Source organism: Armigeres subalbatus, chromosome 1 (genome assembly GCF_024139115.2).
Source record: "Armigeres subalbatus isolate Guangzhou_Male chromosome 1, GZ_Asu_2, whole genome shotgun sequence".
Taxonomy (NCBI): Eukaryota; Metazoa; Arthropoda; class Insecta; order Diptera; family Culicidae; genus Armigeres; species Armigeres subalbatus.
Genome location: NC_085139.1, coordinates 294,353,813 through 294,370,633, shown reverse-complemented (window position 1 = coordinate 294,370,633; position 16,821 = coordinate 294,353,813). Strand labels below are relative to the sequence as shown.

The 16,821-nt window shown below is 38.3% G+C and overlaps 1 protein-coding gene across 3 annotated transcripts in view; it reads left to right on the top strand.

The window, feature by feature from the left end:
- The window catches only part of LOC134207740 (protein retinal degeneration B), a 264,455-nt gene that overhangs the window by 157,962 nt on the left and 89,672 nt on the right, over positions 1 to 16,821 (top strand). The window lies entirely within an intron of this gene.

The following is a 16,821-nucleotide window of genomic DNA, read 5'->3' as shown; positions in this document are numbered from 1 at the left end:
CGGCCATTCCGCCGAGGCATCAAGCGCTCCAACATGGCAACGCGCCCCGTCACCGACCGTTCCCCACCATCAAGCGCTCCAACATGCAAACGCGGTCCGTCGTCAACAGTTCCCCAGCTTCAAGCAGTGGCCACTTGCTGTTCAACGGAATCATCGAGGATCCGGATCCCGAGCATCACGATGCTCGCCCCCCCCCCACGCAAGTACCCTATCAAGTGTGACAATGCAGTGTTAGCTAGCTAGATTTGAAGAAGATGATTAAAGGTAGAATTAAGTTAAATGGAAAACAGTAATTCTCTATTTGTGACAATCATTCCCTGAACAATAAGGTCCCAAGTTTGTTGTTTGTGTTATCGCTTTTCCGGGTTTATAAAGAAGCCACCAAGCCTCGTCCTTAGTGTGTTGAATTAAAGTTAATTTTCCTTCAGGCTTTTGAGAAGTTTCTGAGTGTTAAACATTAAATTTATGTTCATTCAAGATAACGTCACCTCGCTGGGCAGGCATTTCGTTTCTCCCCGTTCCTGTTGTGAATGAACGGTTCATTGAGAGAGAGAATGGACGTGAAAGGAGTGTGCCAATTCATCCGACCCTGAATAATCCACCTTGCAGTGAGACCGAGTCAGTTTCAGGGTTTCGGTGCTAATAGAGATTTGTCCACTTTCTAAGTTCCCGGGAACACTTCCGAACGTGACCACTGTGGCCAAAACCTCTCAAAAACTCATTTATTGAGCTTGTCTTTCAAAATCATGGATTTTGATATGTCGCAAGATGGGTTTCGGTGCTAATCAAAATTTGTCCGCTTCCTTGAGGGAACCAGGCTCTCGGGAACACTATCGGACGACGCCAATGTGTCCAAAATCTCTCAAAAATCCATATATTTTGCTTGTCTTTTAAAATCATGGAGTTTGCAAGATTTCGGTGCTAATCGAACTTTGTCCGGTCCCCTGAGGGAATCAGACTCCCGGGAACACTTCCGGACGTGGTCAATGTGTCCAAAACCTCTCAAAAACTTATCTATTGAGCTTGTTTTTCAAAATCATGGAGTTTGATGGGTCGCAAGATAGGTTTCGGTGCTAATCGAAATTTGTCCACTGCCTTGAGCGAACCAGGTTCCCGGGAACACTTCCGGACGTGGCAAATGTGTTCAAAACCTCTCGAAAACCCATCTAATGAGGTTGTCTTCAAAAATCATGGAGTATGATGTGTCGCAAGATGGGTTTCGGTGCTAATCGAAATTTGTCCGCTTCCCTGAGGGAACCAGACTCCTGGAAACACTTCCGAACGTGGCCACTGTGTCCAAAACCTCTCAAAAACTCATCTATTGAGCTTGTATTTCAAAATCATGGAGTTTGATATGTCGCAAGATGGGTTTCGGTGCTAATCGAAATTTGTCCACTTCCTTGTGGGAACCAGGATCCCGGGAACACTTCCGGATGTGGCCAATGTGTCCAAAACCTGTCAAAAACTCATCTATTGAGCTTGTCTTTCAAAATCATGGAGTTTGATATGTCGCAAGATGGGTTTCGGTGCTAATCGAAATTTGTCCGCTTCTCTGAGGGAACCAGGCTCCCGGGAACACTTCCGAACGTGGCCACTGTGTCCAAAACCTCTCAAAAACTCATCTATTGAGCTTGTATTTCAAAATCATGGAGTTTGATATGTCGCAAGATGGGTTTCGGTGCTAATCGAAATTTGTCCACTTCCTTGAGGGAACCAGGATCCCGGGAACACTTCCGGATGTGGCCAATGTGTCCAAAACCTCCCAAAAACTCATGTATTAGGATTTTCTTCCAAAACCATGAAGTTTGATATGTCGCAAGACTGGGTTGCGTTCACTTGAAAAGTGTCCACCACCCCAAGGATATACCAGGGAACCAGGTTCCCGGAACATCCGGAACCATGTCCTGGTGATTCAAATGTATCAAAACTAACTTCTGATGCTGGTCAATGATGATTGACCACGTTTGCATCAGCATTCTGGTCACTTTCGTTCATTTATCAATGGTTTTAAAAAAAATGACCCGTTTTTGACTGCATCTGACCCAGGACCCCCCCTTAATAAATCCAGCCGGATTGGCACCATGGTCAAATCAAGTCATGTACCAAAAAATAGACATGATGACGCTTCTTCCCTAAAAATTTCACGGCAATCGGACGGAAAATGAGCCTACACGGGTTATTTCAATTTTGATTTCTAGGTCAGACCGAAACGGGTTAAGATTGAGAATCGTCTCACCCTCCTTTGGATGCAGCTTCCGAGAAATCCGTCGCGTTCGAAGAATTTCGGAAACGTGGAATTGCTCTTCACAAACGTTACATTGGGGCTTTAAGTTAAATTGGTCAATTTTCAATGAAAAAGCTTTGGACCATCGAGAGAAGAATCTGTAACGCGTCGTCCGTGAACGAAGCTCAGCTTATCGCGGTGGATCCTCGACGTCACAAAGAAAGCTCGGATTAGGTACCAGTAAAGCTAAATCGGCCTATCACTTATGGCGAATTTGTTTTAAACCTGAAAAATTGAATTTTCCCGGAAGTTCCTCCAGGAATTCCTTCGAAGTTCCTCCAGGATCAATCATGGTAACTCATTTAGCACTCACCCTTAAAAACAACGGCGGCACCGTATATGAATATTTCTATTCATGTGCTTTTGACAGCAATGTCTACAGTGGCGCGATCTGTTAATTTAATATTTGATGATGTTTATCACACTAAAACGAAACCAAACGATTGAATCGAGAAAGGCATCGTCACCGCTAGATGGATTAATCTGGTTTTTTTCTAACCCAACAATTTCCATGGCCGGGCATGGGTTCTCTCAATAATTTAGCAATCTACAATTTTCTCGCTGATCAACTCGCAGTAGTGCAACCCCGACCGCAAGACCACGACAGGTGTGCGCGAAGTTTAAATAATTGAATAATACGATTAGTTAGAAGTGTGGCCTCAATAAGTCAACATGGAAATGATAATAATTGAGGTTGGCAGTACATTGTATCTATTATCAGTACTCTACCGGCTCTAACAAACGGATACACCCCAGCTTTAGTGAAAGGGGAGAAATGTTATGGATGATAAATTGAACAAACATCGGCCTCCCCCAGTAACAAACCAAGGGGGAAGTAATTGAAGGTATTTGTGCTATTAGCTTGAACTGCATGTAATAATGCACTTCGTGTTCAATTGAAATATTCATCAGTAGCGATCGCACTATCGTTAGGATAATTTCAAGTGGGTTCTGAATTAGTTTTGATGCACTATCATGCTGAGAACGGCAGCTGAGTTTTATGGCCAAACAAGTTCATAAGAAACGTAAAGTGGAAAACTTTTCCGGCGACCTTGAGCTTTCCATCAGCAAACGCCACTCCTTATATCCATTTAACGACTCAAACTCAGCTGTCATCCAAGCTTCTAACATCGACAGATATGCTTCGCTTATGGCCAACAACAATCCCGTCCCGTTGTGTAGATATACGAATGCATGCCACATCTCCGCCATCGACCCCGGCCGGGGGTTGATCCAGTTGTCGGTGCCATAAGCTGATTATATTCTTACATAACCTCAGTATTCTACAAAAAAAGGGGACGGGGAGCCGCACCACAATGTCAGTCGGCGTTCGTGTGCAAGCCGTTTTTCATCATCATCATCATCATAGCGGTCCTCTTCGGTCTCTGTGTGTCCTATCGTTGTTTGAGAAGCCGTTAACAATAAAAAACTTTGTATGAGTCAAGAACATCGATTTATGGAACGCAGCAACGTAGGAGAAATCGAGGAAATAGTTATGACTATTGTAAGAAATTTGATTTTGACTTCTGAACATATGGTGAAATACAAAATTAGTAAGCGACAAATTCAGAATGACAACAGCCAATCAATTCTGGCTAATAATTAGAACCTAATTTTCATTTTCCAACTACACACAAGCTTATTAGCTCAACGGATCATTATTCAATTCCAATAATTTATTCTAACAGAGGTTTTACATCAGACGCACTTATCATCGATCTTTAGCACCTAAAGTAACGTCATGGCCCACAGTGCTGCGCGCGTAGCCTTCAACTCAACCCCACTGGCATTGATTGTCGCTGCTGCGTTATTCCATGTGGTCACGCGAGCAGGCCACGTGTCCCCGTAAACGTCTATACGTGGAAATCGAGCGTGGCATGACGGTAACTTTTAAGTTTTCGCTCTGAACTGGACGAAGACAGTATTTAGGAAAACAACAACAGTAGGCCACCAAATATTCTAAAGGAACCGTAGAGCGGTGGAAAATTGATTAGAGGGGTCAGGCATTGAAAAAATCAGATCATGAGTAAAAATCGGCTAAATTCATGCTCTACTGCGGCCTAATCGCTGATGCTTTCTAGATCATTGAAATTTGGCGTTAGTTGATTCAATGTTTAAAGATCTTCATCGCTTACCAATGGGAGACATCTGAGCGAGGCAAATCACTTGGTAACCTAACAATGAGTGTTGTTACCAGAATTTTTTTTTCAGTCATTAGGAAAATTAAGTCCGATATGAGAATGGAACTCTTATACACTGCATGGGAGGCTTTGATACTTTCTCTCCTCCATCCCAGCTACTTGAAAGCAGAGTGAATAAAGCAGAACACCTGATGTGTTTTGGTTTTATTCTAGTAGAGCGAGCGTAACACAAATGCTCCAATCGTAGCTTCCCTGGATACCATACTAAGTTTGGCTTGGCGAACTCTGTTGCTCGTTGTTTACGCAGCAACGATCGCTCATAATCATTGTTTGGTATCCATCTGAGCAAGGCTGTTCACTCACTGGCATAGGATGCTATGATTCAATTAGATCAATGCTTCACTCACGTTTTCAATGCCTGAGAAGGGTATACCCAACTGATCTATCCCAGCAGCGTTCAACACTGGCGGCGCCAGAGTTCTGGTAATGGTGAGGCACCAGCATTTTTGGCGCAACAGATTCATTTGTAATTTGGCGTCAGCTAAAAACAAATGTCAGGCAATTTCAAATATTATGATTTTTTTGCATTTTATCGTCTATAAATTGTTTAGCAATTATTGAAAAGATAACTAGGAATTCTTTGGAATGTTTTTCCTAAAACTTCCAATTCATGGGGTTCCTTAGAATATCTGAAGAAGTATGATAATGGATAGACAGTAATCGCGACATTTTGGGGATTTCCAGAATCAAAATCGGGTATTACTACTGTCCAGAAATCTTCGGATGTTCCCAAGAATTCCTTCTCAAGTAGCACACATGTTACATGTCATAGTATCTTATTATCTTAGAGATTTCCGAACGAATTCCTAACGGAATTTTCAAAGGAACTGCTAAACGAATTTCCGACATTCTTAATTTTTTTCCAGATCTTTTTTGACATTTCTCTATGAATTCTCTTTTGGAAATTTCTCCCGGAATTTCTCCAGGAAATCCTCCGGAAATTACTTCGAAAATAAATCCAGACATTTCTTTTAAAACTTAAAGAAAGAGGAATTCTAAGAAAATTTTGAAAATTTCTTCGGAAGTTCCTTTACGAATTCTGTTTGGAATTTCTTCGGAAATTCTTTCAGAAATTGCTTTGAAAATTCCTCTAGGGGTTCCTCTGAAATTCATTTGGATTTTTTTTCGCAAATACAAAATCCTAATCCTTCGAAAATTCCTTCACGAATACTTACAGAAATAGTTTTAGGAATACCTAACTACCAGGTTTTCTTTCACTCTAATAAATTACAAATTACCTTCGGAAATTTCTTAGGGGATTCCTTTAGAAATTTCTTCGGAAATTGGTTTAGGAATTTCTTCGGGATATTCGGGAAACCCTTCAGAAACTCTTTTGGGAATTTCTTCAAGAAATCACTCCGGGAATAACTTAGAAAATTTCGCCAGGAATTCCTTTCGACACTCGTCCAGGGATTCCTTTGGAAACTTCTCTGGAAAAGCCTTTGTTAATTTCTCCGGAAATACCTTAGAAACTTTTCGGAAGGTTTTCCTGAAACAATTTCCGAAGTTATATCCGTAGGAGTTTCGACCAAATTTTCAAAGAAATTCGTAGAGAAATTTCCAAATAAATTTCTAAAATAATTTCCAAAGAAATTCCTTGAATAATCCGTTAACGAGTGTTCGAAGAAATCCCCAGAGGAATCCGAAGAAGTTCTCAAGACCCAAGTATTCCTCAGTATAGATTTTTTTCAAGGAATTCATACAATTCCTTCGTTGAATTTTCGAAGGAATATCTAGAAGCATTTCCAAAATAATTTCTAGATCTATCTCCGAAGTAATTTCCTGAAAATTTCTCTAAAGAATCCTTGGATTCCGAAGGAATTCTTGGAGAAATGCCACAAGAAATTCAAGAAAGTCGGACAAAAAGTCGGGATCTTTCAGAAATTATTTTAGGACTTCGTTCAAGTTTCACAAGTTTCTAAACAAATTCATTTAAAAAAATGAAGGAATTTCCGAAAGAATTCTTTGAAGAACTTCTGAAGGTGTTTAATAATGAATCACTGCGATGGATTACTCAATGGAATCTACGATGGAATTCTTGAAGTTGAACTGAACGGATTTCTGGATGTATCCAACCAAAAAAGGGGCCTTCATTAGCCTTGCGGTAAGATGCGCGGCTATAAAGCAAAACCTTGCTGAAGGTGGCATGGTTCGATTCCCGGTTTCCGGTCTAGGAAATTCCCTGGGCATAAATGTATCATCGTGTTAACCTCATGATATACGAATGCAAAAATGGTAACTCGGCTTAGAAATCTCGCAGTTAACAACTGTGGAAGTGCATGATGAACACTAAGCTGCGAGGCGGCAATGTCCCAGTGGGGGATGTAATGTCAATAAGAAAAAGAAGATTCAACAAAAAAAAATCACAAAAAAAAATTCCGGGAGATTTTCCGAATGAGCTTTTGGATAAATTCATGAAATACCACCTGGATGAATACTCTAAGAATTTTCCGGAGAAATTTCCGAAGCAGCTTCTGAGGCAAATTTCCAAGGAATTCTTGAGAATATCCGAAGAAGTATGATGATGGACCAACTGCAATCCCGATACATAATTTTTGTTTTTTTTTTGGCATGTAAGACTTACAGATTAAGAACAAGGTTTTGTTTTACTACAGTTTAGATTTTCGAAGGAACTCCTGGAGAAATTCACGAAAGAGATCCCGAAGGAGTTCCTTCAGATGTTCCTCCTTGCAGAAGTTGCAGGGAGTAATGCCCGGAAAAAAATCCCGTGGAAATTTAGAAGCTTATATGAAAAAATTCCAAAAGGTGTTTGTTTTGAAATTCTTTTGGAAATTGTTTCGTGGATTCCTTTTATAATTCTTAAAAAATGCCTTCAACATTTCTTTCAAAAAATGATTTCGAAAATCTATTCAAGTTGTTCTTTGAAATTTCCTTCAAGAAATTATTCTGCAATGCCTCCTGAAATACATTCAGAAATTCGTCCAGGAATTTCTTATAAAATTTCTCTTGTTCTCTATCCAGAACTCATCCAGGAACAATTTATAAATTTCCGTTTGAACATTCTTCCAGGGATTCTTTCGGAAAATCTCTCGAACAGCCTTTGTAAATTTCTCCAAAAATTCATTTGATAAAACAGTGTAAAATTCCTTCCAAATTTCCTGCAGGAATTATTCCGGAAATTTTGTTGAATTAATTTTTCCGGAAAATTATTGAAGATGGCAAGGGAAATCCTAAAGGAAATACTGAAGTAATTTTCGGAGGAAATTCTAGAGGATTTCCAGATGATATTTCAAAGAACTCCTCAAAGAATTTCAAAATGATTTTCTGAAGAGATTACCGAAAGAATGCTCAAAGGAAATTACAAAGAAATTTCAAAAAGGAATCTCAGAAAATCAATTCAATAAAAAAAATCCGGAGGAATGACCGAAAGAACTTCCGCAAGAATTTTCAAAAAGAATTCCCGGAGAAAGTTCTGAAGATATTCCTGAGGAAAATTTCGAAGGAATTCCAAGATTTTTTTTCTAGAGTTTCCGAAAGGATTTCTGGAGAAATTTCTGGAAAAATTCCTAAAGTATATTCCGAAGAAGTTTTTAAAGATATTCCTAAAGTAATTTGGAAAAGGTTCCTTCCAAAGTAATTTACGAAGGTGTTCCTAAAACAATTTCCGCAGGATTTTCTAAAGGAATTTTTGAAGAAATATCTTCAAAAACTCGTGAAGGAATTACCGAATGAATTTTCTAAATTTACTTTTTATTCCTTCTTTGAATTTTCAAAAAATCTAGATGAATTTAAAAAGAAAATCTGGATTTGGAATCTGGAGGCATGTCCAAAGAAATTCTTGCGGAAATTGCTTCAGGATTTATTTTTTTTGTGTCTTTTCAGCCCACGGTATCTACCAGATCAATCAATGCTTGGGCCAATGTCCTCATTGTTGCATAATGCAAATCCAATTTTCTTGAACACGGGATGCTCAAGGTACTCCAAAACTTTCTGGAGTTCAGCCCACGGTATCTACCGGATCAACCAAGGTTTTTGCAATGTACTTATTGCCGGTATACAATACACTAGAATACACTATGCTCGTGGTACTCCTAAACGTTCTGGAGTTCAGCTAACGGTATCTACCGGATTAATCAAGGCTTTTGCAATGTCCTCATCGTCGGTATACCCCTAAAATATTCCTAAGTTTAGTTCATAGTATCTTATCATCGGTATTTACCCTATCCGGTGTAATAAACATATGATCATAATTTACATGAACAAGAGATCCAATGTTAAAGGTGCTCCAAAATAATCTTGAGTCAAGATGCACAATGACAATAAGGTTAACCTGCGATTTGTTCTGCGTACACGGACTTCAAGTGACCAGATCAAGTACAGTCAAACCTCCATCAGTCGATGTTCTATGACTCGATATCGACCCATGGAAGCAAATTATACTATATTAAAAAATATTTTCTGGATTACTGTGGTGATCCCTTCAAACAGTCGATGGTCCCTTCAATATCGACTCATTGAGATTTGACTGTAGTTCAATCGTTACGGTTTCCAGGACGTTTTGTTGAACCTCAAAGGTCTGTAATAGCTTCACGGTGTGTCTGTGACCGTTATTAACGAAAAAATGTCCATCCATTTCTGAACTCGCCTTTCGAAAGATATAATATCCAGGCGTCTGCTATGAAAATTTTAAAATATTTCATCTAGGGAATCAAAAGTTAGAGCAGTTACAAATTTAATGATTTTTACGTTCGATATTTCACTAATATGCAACCATATATTCCGTGAATTTCCTCCTGATTACATTCAAATGAATTATCATCAAATATATGCAATTTGCAACATCAATCAACTATAACCTAAAACCAATTCTTTGAATATTATTGCATTTTGCAACCTCAATCAACCAACCAAACCAATGCTTTGAATAATAGCAGAAAACAGCAAAGGATGTTAGAGGTAACATTGTACTTATATCAATGACAAAATAGACAATACAACCACCATACAGTATTCACATTACAGAATTATTGCACTTCAATCTCCTAATCATACCAAAGTGTGAATATTGTCTATGACAGGCAATGTATGATGATTCTATGAAATATGATAATAGTTGGTAAAATATAATACCGCGCTGAAACAATTTTGTCTTTCATGGGTACTGGGTAGTTAGTAAGACGAGTAAACCAACTAGTAATCAACATTTAAACAACAATGTGCATCATTTGTTGTTAGTTATACAACCATCATCCAGTTCGATACAAGCAGTGGTACGAAAACGAGTTCCATTTGGAAAAAAAATGGGAAGACTAGATCACACGAGGAAAACCGCCTTTTCCAAGAACGGTAGACGGAAAAAGCATATATGCACCACTTCGGAACGTCTCAACAATTTAACTGACTTGCTAAACTACGATGCATTTACTTCATAAAATAATGCATTTATTACATAAATTAATCTACAATGTTACGAAAACTTATATGTACAAATTCATTATGTGGAAGATAATGATTTGAAAAATGTATTGGAGGTAACCACTTTCCCTTCGGTGGGACTCGAACCCACGACCCTACAGTACGCTAGACTGGTGCTTTAACCAACTAAGCTACGAAGGACCTCCGTCGGCCTTCGCAACCTAGAGGCTACTGAATGAGCTCGAGATTCCCAAATTGGACGCATAGTCAAATCACTCGCAATCCATTTGTCAAGCCAACACTTCCACATGTGTATAGTACTCGTTCACATTAGAGGAGCGTGAGTATTTAGTCTGTTGACTTGTAAGGTCGTCTTCAGTGTCTCGACTTGAGTCGAGTCAAGTACGAGACACTGCGGACGACCTTACGGTTGAGGTCGAAATACGATATGTAAAAGTAATACGATTTGGTGGAATTAAACGGAATTGTACTAAACTCGTCTCATGACAGTGAAATATTTCTTAAATAGTTTCAGTCTTTTAAAATCTCTGATTTTCTTACGTGGCTTTATGGAAAAGCGATGGTTTCCCTCTTCTAGATAATGGTTGTATAACTGACAACAAATGATGTACATTGTTGTTTAAATGTTAATTACTAGTCTTACTAACTACCCAGTACCCATGAAAGACAACATTGTTTCAGCGCGGTATTCTATGTTACCAACTATTATCATATCTAATAAAAGTAGAATCATCATACAGAGGGTATTTACTTGTCTGTCATAGACAGTATTTACACTTTGGTATGATTAAGAGATTGAAGTGCAATAATTCTGTAATGTGAATACTGTATGGTGGTTGTATTGTCTATTTTGTCATTGTTATCTCTAACATCCTTTGCTACTTTTTGCTATTATTCAAAGAAACGGTTTTAGCACAGACAAACAGACATAACACATTGAACATTTACCCATCAAATTCATCGTCGTTCAAACACTAACGACATCTGTTGATTTCAGTTAGTTGGGCAAATCACGAACCAGATGGCGGTAATCACGATGCGTGTGCCACAAGTGATCGATTGGCCAATTAATGATTATTTGAATTGACCAGTAAATCAGTGAACGATGGAAATTTGACGAGTGTTATGTCTGTTTGTCTGTGGTTTTAGGTTATAGTTGATTGAGGTTGCAAATTGCATATTTGATGATAATTTATTTGGATGTAATCAGGAGGAAATTCACGGAATATATGGTTGCATATTAGTGAAATATCGAACGTAAAAATCATTAAATTTGTAACAGCTATAACTTTCGATTCCCTAGATGAAATATTTTGAAATTTTCATAGCAGACGCCTGGATATTATATCTTTCGAAAGGCGAGTTCAGATTGGATGGACATTTTTTCCCGTTAATAACGGTCACAGACACACCGTGGATATGGAATAGAAGTTTCTTGGAAAATTGTTCGAAAGAACCATCAGAGTAACCGAGAAAATAATTTTAGTATGGCAATTTTAGTTAGTCGATATCGAGTTGAAGAACATCAAATTATGGAGGGTTTATTGTAGTTTGTGAAAATAATGAATGAAATCGTATCGACTAAATGATCCTGCTGTGATGTTTTGAACTAAATGGGTACAGCTTTCTGGACTTGGTTGATCGGGTAGATCGTATCTTTTGAACTCCAAGACGTTTTGGAAACCCTGAAATAGGTTAGGTTAATTCAAAACTTGATAACTTCATGGTTTATGATCACATATAGATTTTTGGACATATGATCAGCTTATATGTACTCAGAACAGTTTGGACTGCCTAGGACATCCTAGGACACCTTTTTAGTTCTTTCTATAATAGTTTTGGCAGGAGCTGAAAAACCCAAATCTGTACGTAAAACCAATGTAAAAAAAGTCGTCCTGGGAGGGCTTAGTCAAATAATCGACTGCGACAATAAAATGAGTTAATTTGATTGTTGGGAAATATTTAGAGCTGAAATAGGTTGGTTTAGGACTTGTACATAATATTATGGATTCTGTATGTGAGAGCCACCCTATGCATCTTGCAGTTTCAGCCACCAACAGCAGCAAGGCAAACCGTCGCCAGATCAGTGATAGATCATTACAGATGGCTTTTGTTCTATCGGTTGCTCGACGGCCGGCCAAACGTACATGACCTAGGCCAACGATCACTTTCCCTTTCGATCGTGCCTTCGGTGACGACATTGATATGGGATAGGCGATAGGAGAGTGATAACATCGGCTAGGTGGTTTGAGCAGGAGATATGGGCTACCATTGCTTTTAGGTAGTATCAAACTCACCAGTGGTCACCAGAGTCACCACATTGCTCGGGTTGGAGTCATTAGAGAAATCAGGAGATTAGTTCGTTCGATTTCATCCACAGTCGGAAACGGTCCTGCGAGGCCGATTATACGTGTTTAGTTATAAGTTTTTGTTAGAGCTATGTCGAAATAGGGGAAAGGACGACTTTGGCAGGTTTTGTTCTATTATTGGCAGGGGGGTTTTTGTCGACCAAATTTTATGAAATTTGGTCACAATATTCTTTGATATGCAAAGAATATTTAGGCCAAATTTGAACATAATCAGTCATAAAAAAAACCCCTGACAATAATAGAACAAAACCTGCCAAAGCCGTCCGTCCTCCTACATGTAGCCTGTTAGTGTCATCGTTTCAATAAAAGTGTGTTTTTGCTAAGTGCCGTGAATGCGATTATTATTGTCCATGGAAGTACCACCGATCGAGCATCCCACCTATTCCGCTGAGCTATCATCGCTGTTCCAGGTATCCTACAGATTCATTTAAGAAAAATGTTCCAGCATTTGGATATATTAACGCATTAAAGTGAAATAGTTATGCACTGGGAGGGAGATTCAGATTCAAAAAATATGAATGTCAGTGCAGACCTAACTTTAGTTGTCATGAAACGTCACTGCAGACCTAGCTGAGAATTTTCAATAAATGGGGAGTATCGATACTGATCATTTGCTTGAAAACTATAAAAAGCAGAAAATTATATTGAACATTATCAATCTATATTTGAAACGACGATTGTTGAACAAAAAAATGCCTGTGAACTGTGAAAACTGTGAAACTCGTTTGAAAATGATGTCCATTGTAAAGAGAAAAGGAGACGTCTAGGATACGTCTTCTTGCAATGATTCCCTTTGCTTATCGCTTATTAATTCATTATCTGCATCGCTCGTTTCACGTTCTTCAAAGTCAATCCAATCCGCAGCTACAGTAAATTATTTTTCGTAATTTTCGTGTTCGTCGTCCGAATCTGGCATATATGGTGCAAAAATGGAAGAGAGATTTCGCTTTGCAACTTCCGTCTTTTCCCACCCGTTATGAAACAACCCAAGTAACCAAAAGTTCCTTTAAGAGTACGTTTTTCGCTTAATCAGCTTCACTGAGCTGCTTAAGCGCCAAACGTACTCTTAAAGGAACTTTTGGTTACTTGGGAAGCTACTTCGAAATGCAAAAGAAAACAAAAACACATTTGCCAACATGAATAATCAATCCTTGCCAACCATTTCTTCAAAATTCTTCAAATCCAATTTTAAAAATTTTCTTATGACCCATCGATAGCGATAGATGTCATTTCATGAAGAATTTTAAATTACTCAAAAATTGCAAAGGATCTTTTCTAAAATATCGATACCGTTAAAACGGTTAAAACGATATGATTTTTCACCGTTATACTTGATCGATATGTCAGAATTTTTGATAAAAACTTTAATTTAGGTTCTTCTGAGGAACATCGATAAAAAGATAACTCTCTTTTATGCAAATTTTTATTTATTTATTTATTTATTTGCTTAATCGTTTATCGTAAAGATGCTGCACTCATAACAAAGAGATGAAGTGTCAAAATTGGAACAGCGTATTTGCTGTCAAATCGGTTGTTCAAATCGAGCACAAGGTTGTTAAAGGTAGGAGTATTGCGTCTCTTTATTTTTAATCCAGGCTCGTTAGTTTATCGAACCTAGAAGAAAGAATAATGTAGAACCTTTGCTCAGAGAACCTCATCTTAATCATTAGACCACAATGTAGTTTTGATTGATAATAGCTAAATAAATTGCATTAACATTCTATCCCATATAATTTTCATTCAAACATAATTAATATGTAGGGGAATTATTTTCCTTACCCCAAAACATCAATTACCGGCAATGTCCTTGTGAAATGGTTCTTCATGACGACAAGGCTATCCCTTCATAATCAAAAAGCTAATGTCGATAACGGAGATAAACAAACGCCAAAATACCGATGATTCTATGAACAAAAAGGGATAAAGGTGTAGTGGTGATCATTCATGAAATTATTTGCCAAAATATATCATTGCATTGATATCATACTTTACGAGAATTTAGATAACGATTCATTGAAATTTATATCATTATTAGGAATAAATTAGTGTGAAAAAATATCGACCAAATTATTAAATTTTATATAAATGACTTTGAATGATAGATAGATAGAGATAGATGCTGACAAGAGATTCGTATTTTATTTATACTGAATTTAATCCGCTGCATTTTGTGATTCCCTCCATAGGGAAGCGAAAAACGACTATGTTCCGGACACTTCTTAATTCAATATTCCGGGAGGGAGAGTTTCACGAAACACTTCATATTTCAAATTCCCGCACTCGGAACGTTATATGAAACTTGAGAAAGTCACGCACCGGCTTCAATGAAATCAACGAAAACATCGATGACACGCAAAACAAAAATTGGTCAGTCCGTGTGACGCTTGCTTTGGTATATTTTGCTCGTCGATAATTTTCGTGCGTCTGGACGTTTAATGGTATTGTTAGTTCGTGTGTAGTATCTGGAGCTCCCTCCCAGGTTATGCATATTGTCGGCGTAGCACCAAGTTAGAATTCGGAAGTCGGGACTTCCGAACCGAACTTTCTTCCGAAGTTTTATCTGTCAAACTAGTTGATGCGTTGTTTAGCGCATCTTTAGGCGAATCCAGCGCACTATTTCCGAAGTTTGGAAAGTTGCCTGTATCTGGAGAAAAATCCAACTTCGGTATAAAAAGCGGTATAAATTTATTCCGGATACACAATATATCAAGCCTACATATTGTAATTCCGTCCCTGAAAATTTCGTGACAATCTGTTAATAGACTTATTTTTGGCGAGTAATTCTGAGTAATGAAATTTAATTCCGTACACCCTTTAGTCCCTGCTGCCCCTAAATTATGTAAAATTTACATTTGAATTTCCATAAGAAATGTTTCAGAATTTCCTTGGGAAATAGATGAGTTAGGATGGATGAGTTTTTTTCATGAGAAATTCTTCTAACTGCCTTGGATAATTTATCCGAGTTTCCGTGAAGAATTCATTTAAAATTACGTGAGAATATCAGTGGGAATTAAATCCGAATGCATGCGGGAAATTCATCTGCATTTCTGTGAGAAGCTACTCCGAATTTCCGTGGGAAACTATTTCAAAATATGATTGGAACAGTCGACCCAGAGATTAAACTCAAAACAAAATGGGAAAATCCCACGCTTATCCTCTGTGTATACACTCACGATATGCAGCATACCGTGAGAGACATTTTTCGTAAGTTGTTATGATAAAGGACTGGTTCGGGGGCCATACTGCCCTACTGATTTTAATTTAGGCTCATGAAATGCCTCCAAATAGCTACACAGTAAAATATTATGAAAATTAGACGCGACGGAATTCATAATCGAATGTAAAATTCGGTAACAGAATGTGTACCAGCACATAATTTTATGTTCTGTGATGGAAACGATAAAATAATTAAAATTTCAATTCAGTTTCTCTTAATTTTACATGATTCTACCAGAAACCTTGATGAGCCAGCACGTGGCTGTCAAAACAAATCAAAACAAACTTCATTGCATTTCATTCAAACCGCAGCTGGTATCAATTTTACTTAGGTATAAGCATCAACCAAAATGGATACCCTGCACATATGAAAACATTTGTTGCTACTTAGCTTTCATTGCGCTGCTTTTCATCACTGTAACTCTTTGTTTGTTGTCTATTCCGACAAGAAATCTGTGATGCTTTCAGCAAACTCAATCTCCAACAGTCCCGTATTGGAAGAGATTCCGTGTTAAGGCTCCCCCAGACCTAAGCGATTTCATCGCCGCGACGGCGACAACTAGTCGCCGCGATTCTATCGTTGGGTCGCTGCAGGCAATGTTCTATTTACGCTTCCATACCAACGACGACAGAATCGCTGTCGCCAAGCGATAGAATCGCGTCGCGACTGTCACGTCGCGTGTGTTTGGGGGAACCTTTAAGCTATCGTTTAGTCTGCTAGAGAGTAGTTAAATCCCCAGAACGCTTAACTTGTTCTATCTGGATCTGTTCTCTTTCAAGAAGTGGAAATACTCGAGTGGCTAACGAGATAGGCTCTCACTCTGCGGATCGAAGTTCGATTTCTCATGTTGCAGGGTTGTTACGACTACGCGGATTTCGCGGTTTTCGCGGATTTGGCGCGGATTTACATAACGATTTTAGGGCTTAGCGCGGATTTGGCGCAGATTTAGTTTTAGGTAAAAATTTATTTGAAGATTAGTTTTATGTCAATCTAGATGGGCTTTTTTTTCGATAGCAATTGTCGTTGAGAACAAAATTTTCGTTTAAAGAAAATTACTCACGTTATTTTTCGGATATTTACAAGCCCTTATCAAACGCCATGATTACATTCTTGAGCATTCATTAAACAAATGTTATGAGGAGAGGGGTGCCACTTGTCATTTTTGAACCATTCTAAAGCATGGCGCATACAAAACATGTCTGTTGAAGGACATGAACACCCAAGATATGTGTCAGTCTCTGATTCATTATCTTCAAAGGAACCACGTAGCATGATATATCATTTCATTTTTCGAATGTTTTTTCGTCAGGAATTTTCATATAGTGTTGGACATTTTATATTGCTTGCTTTTTA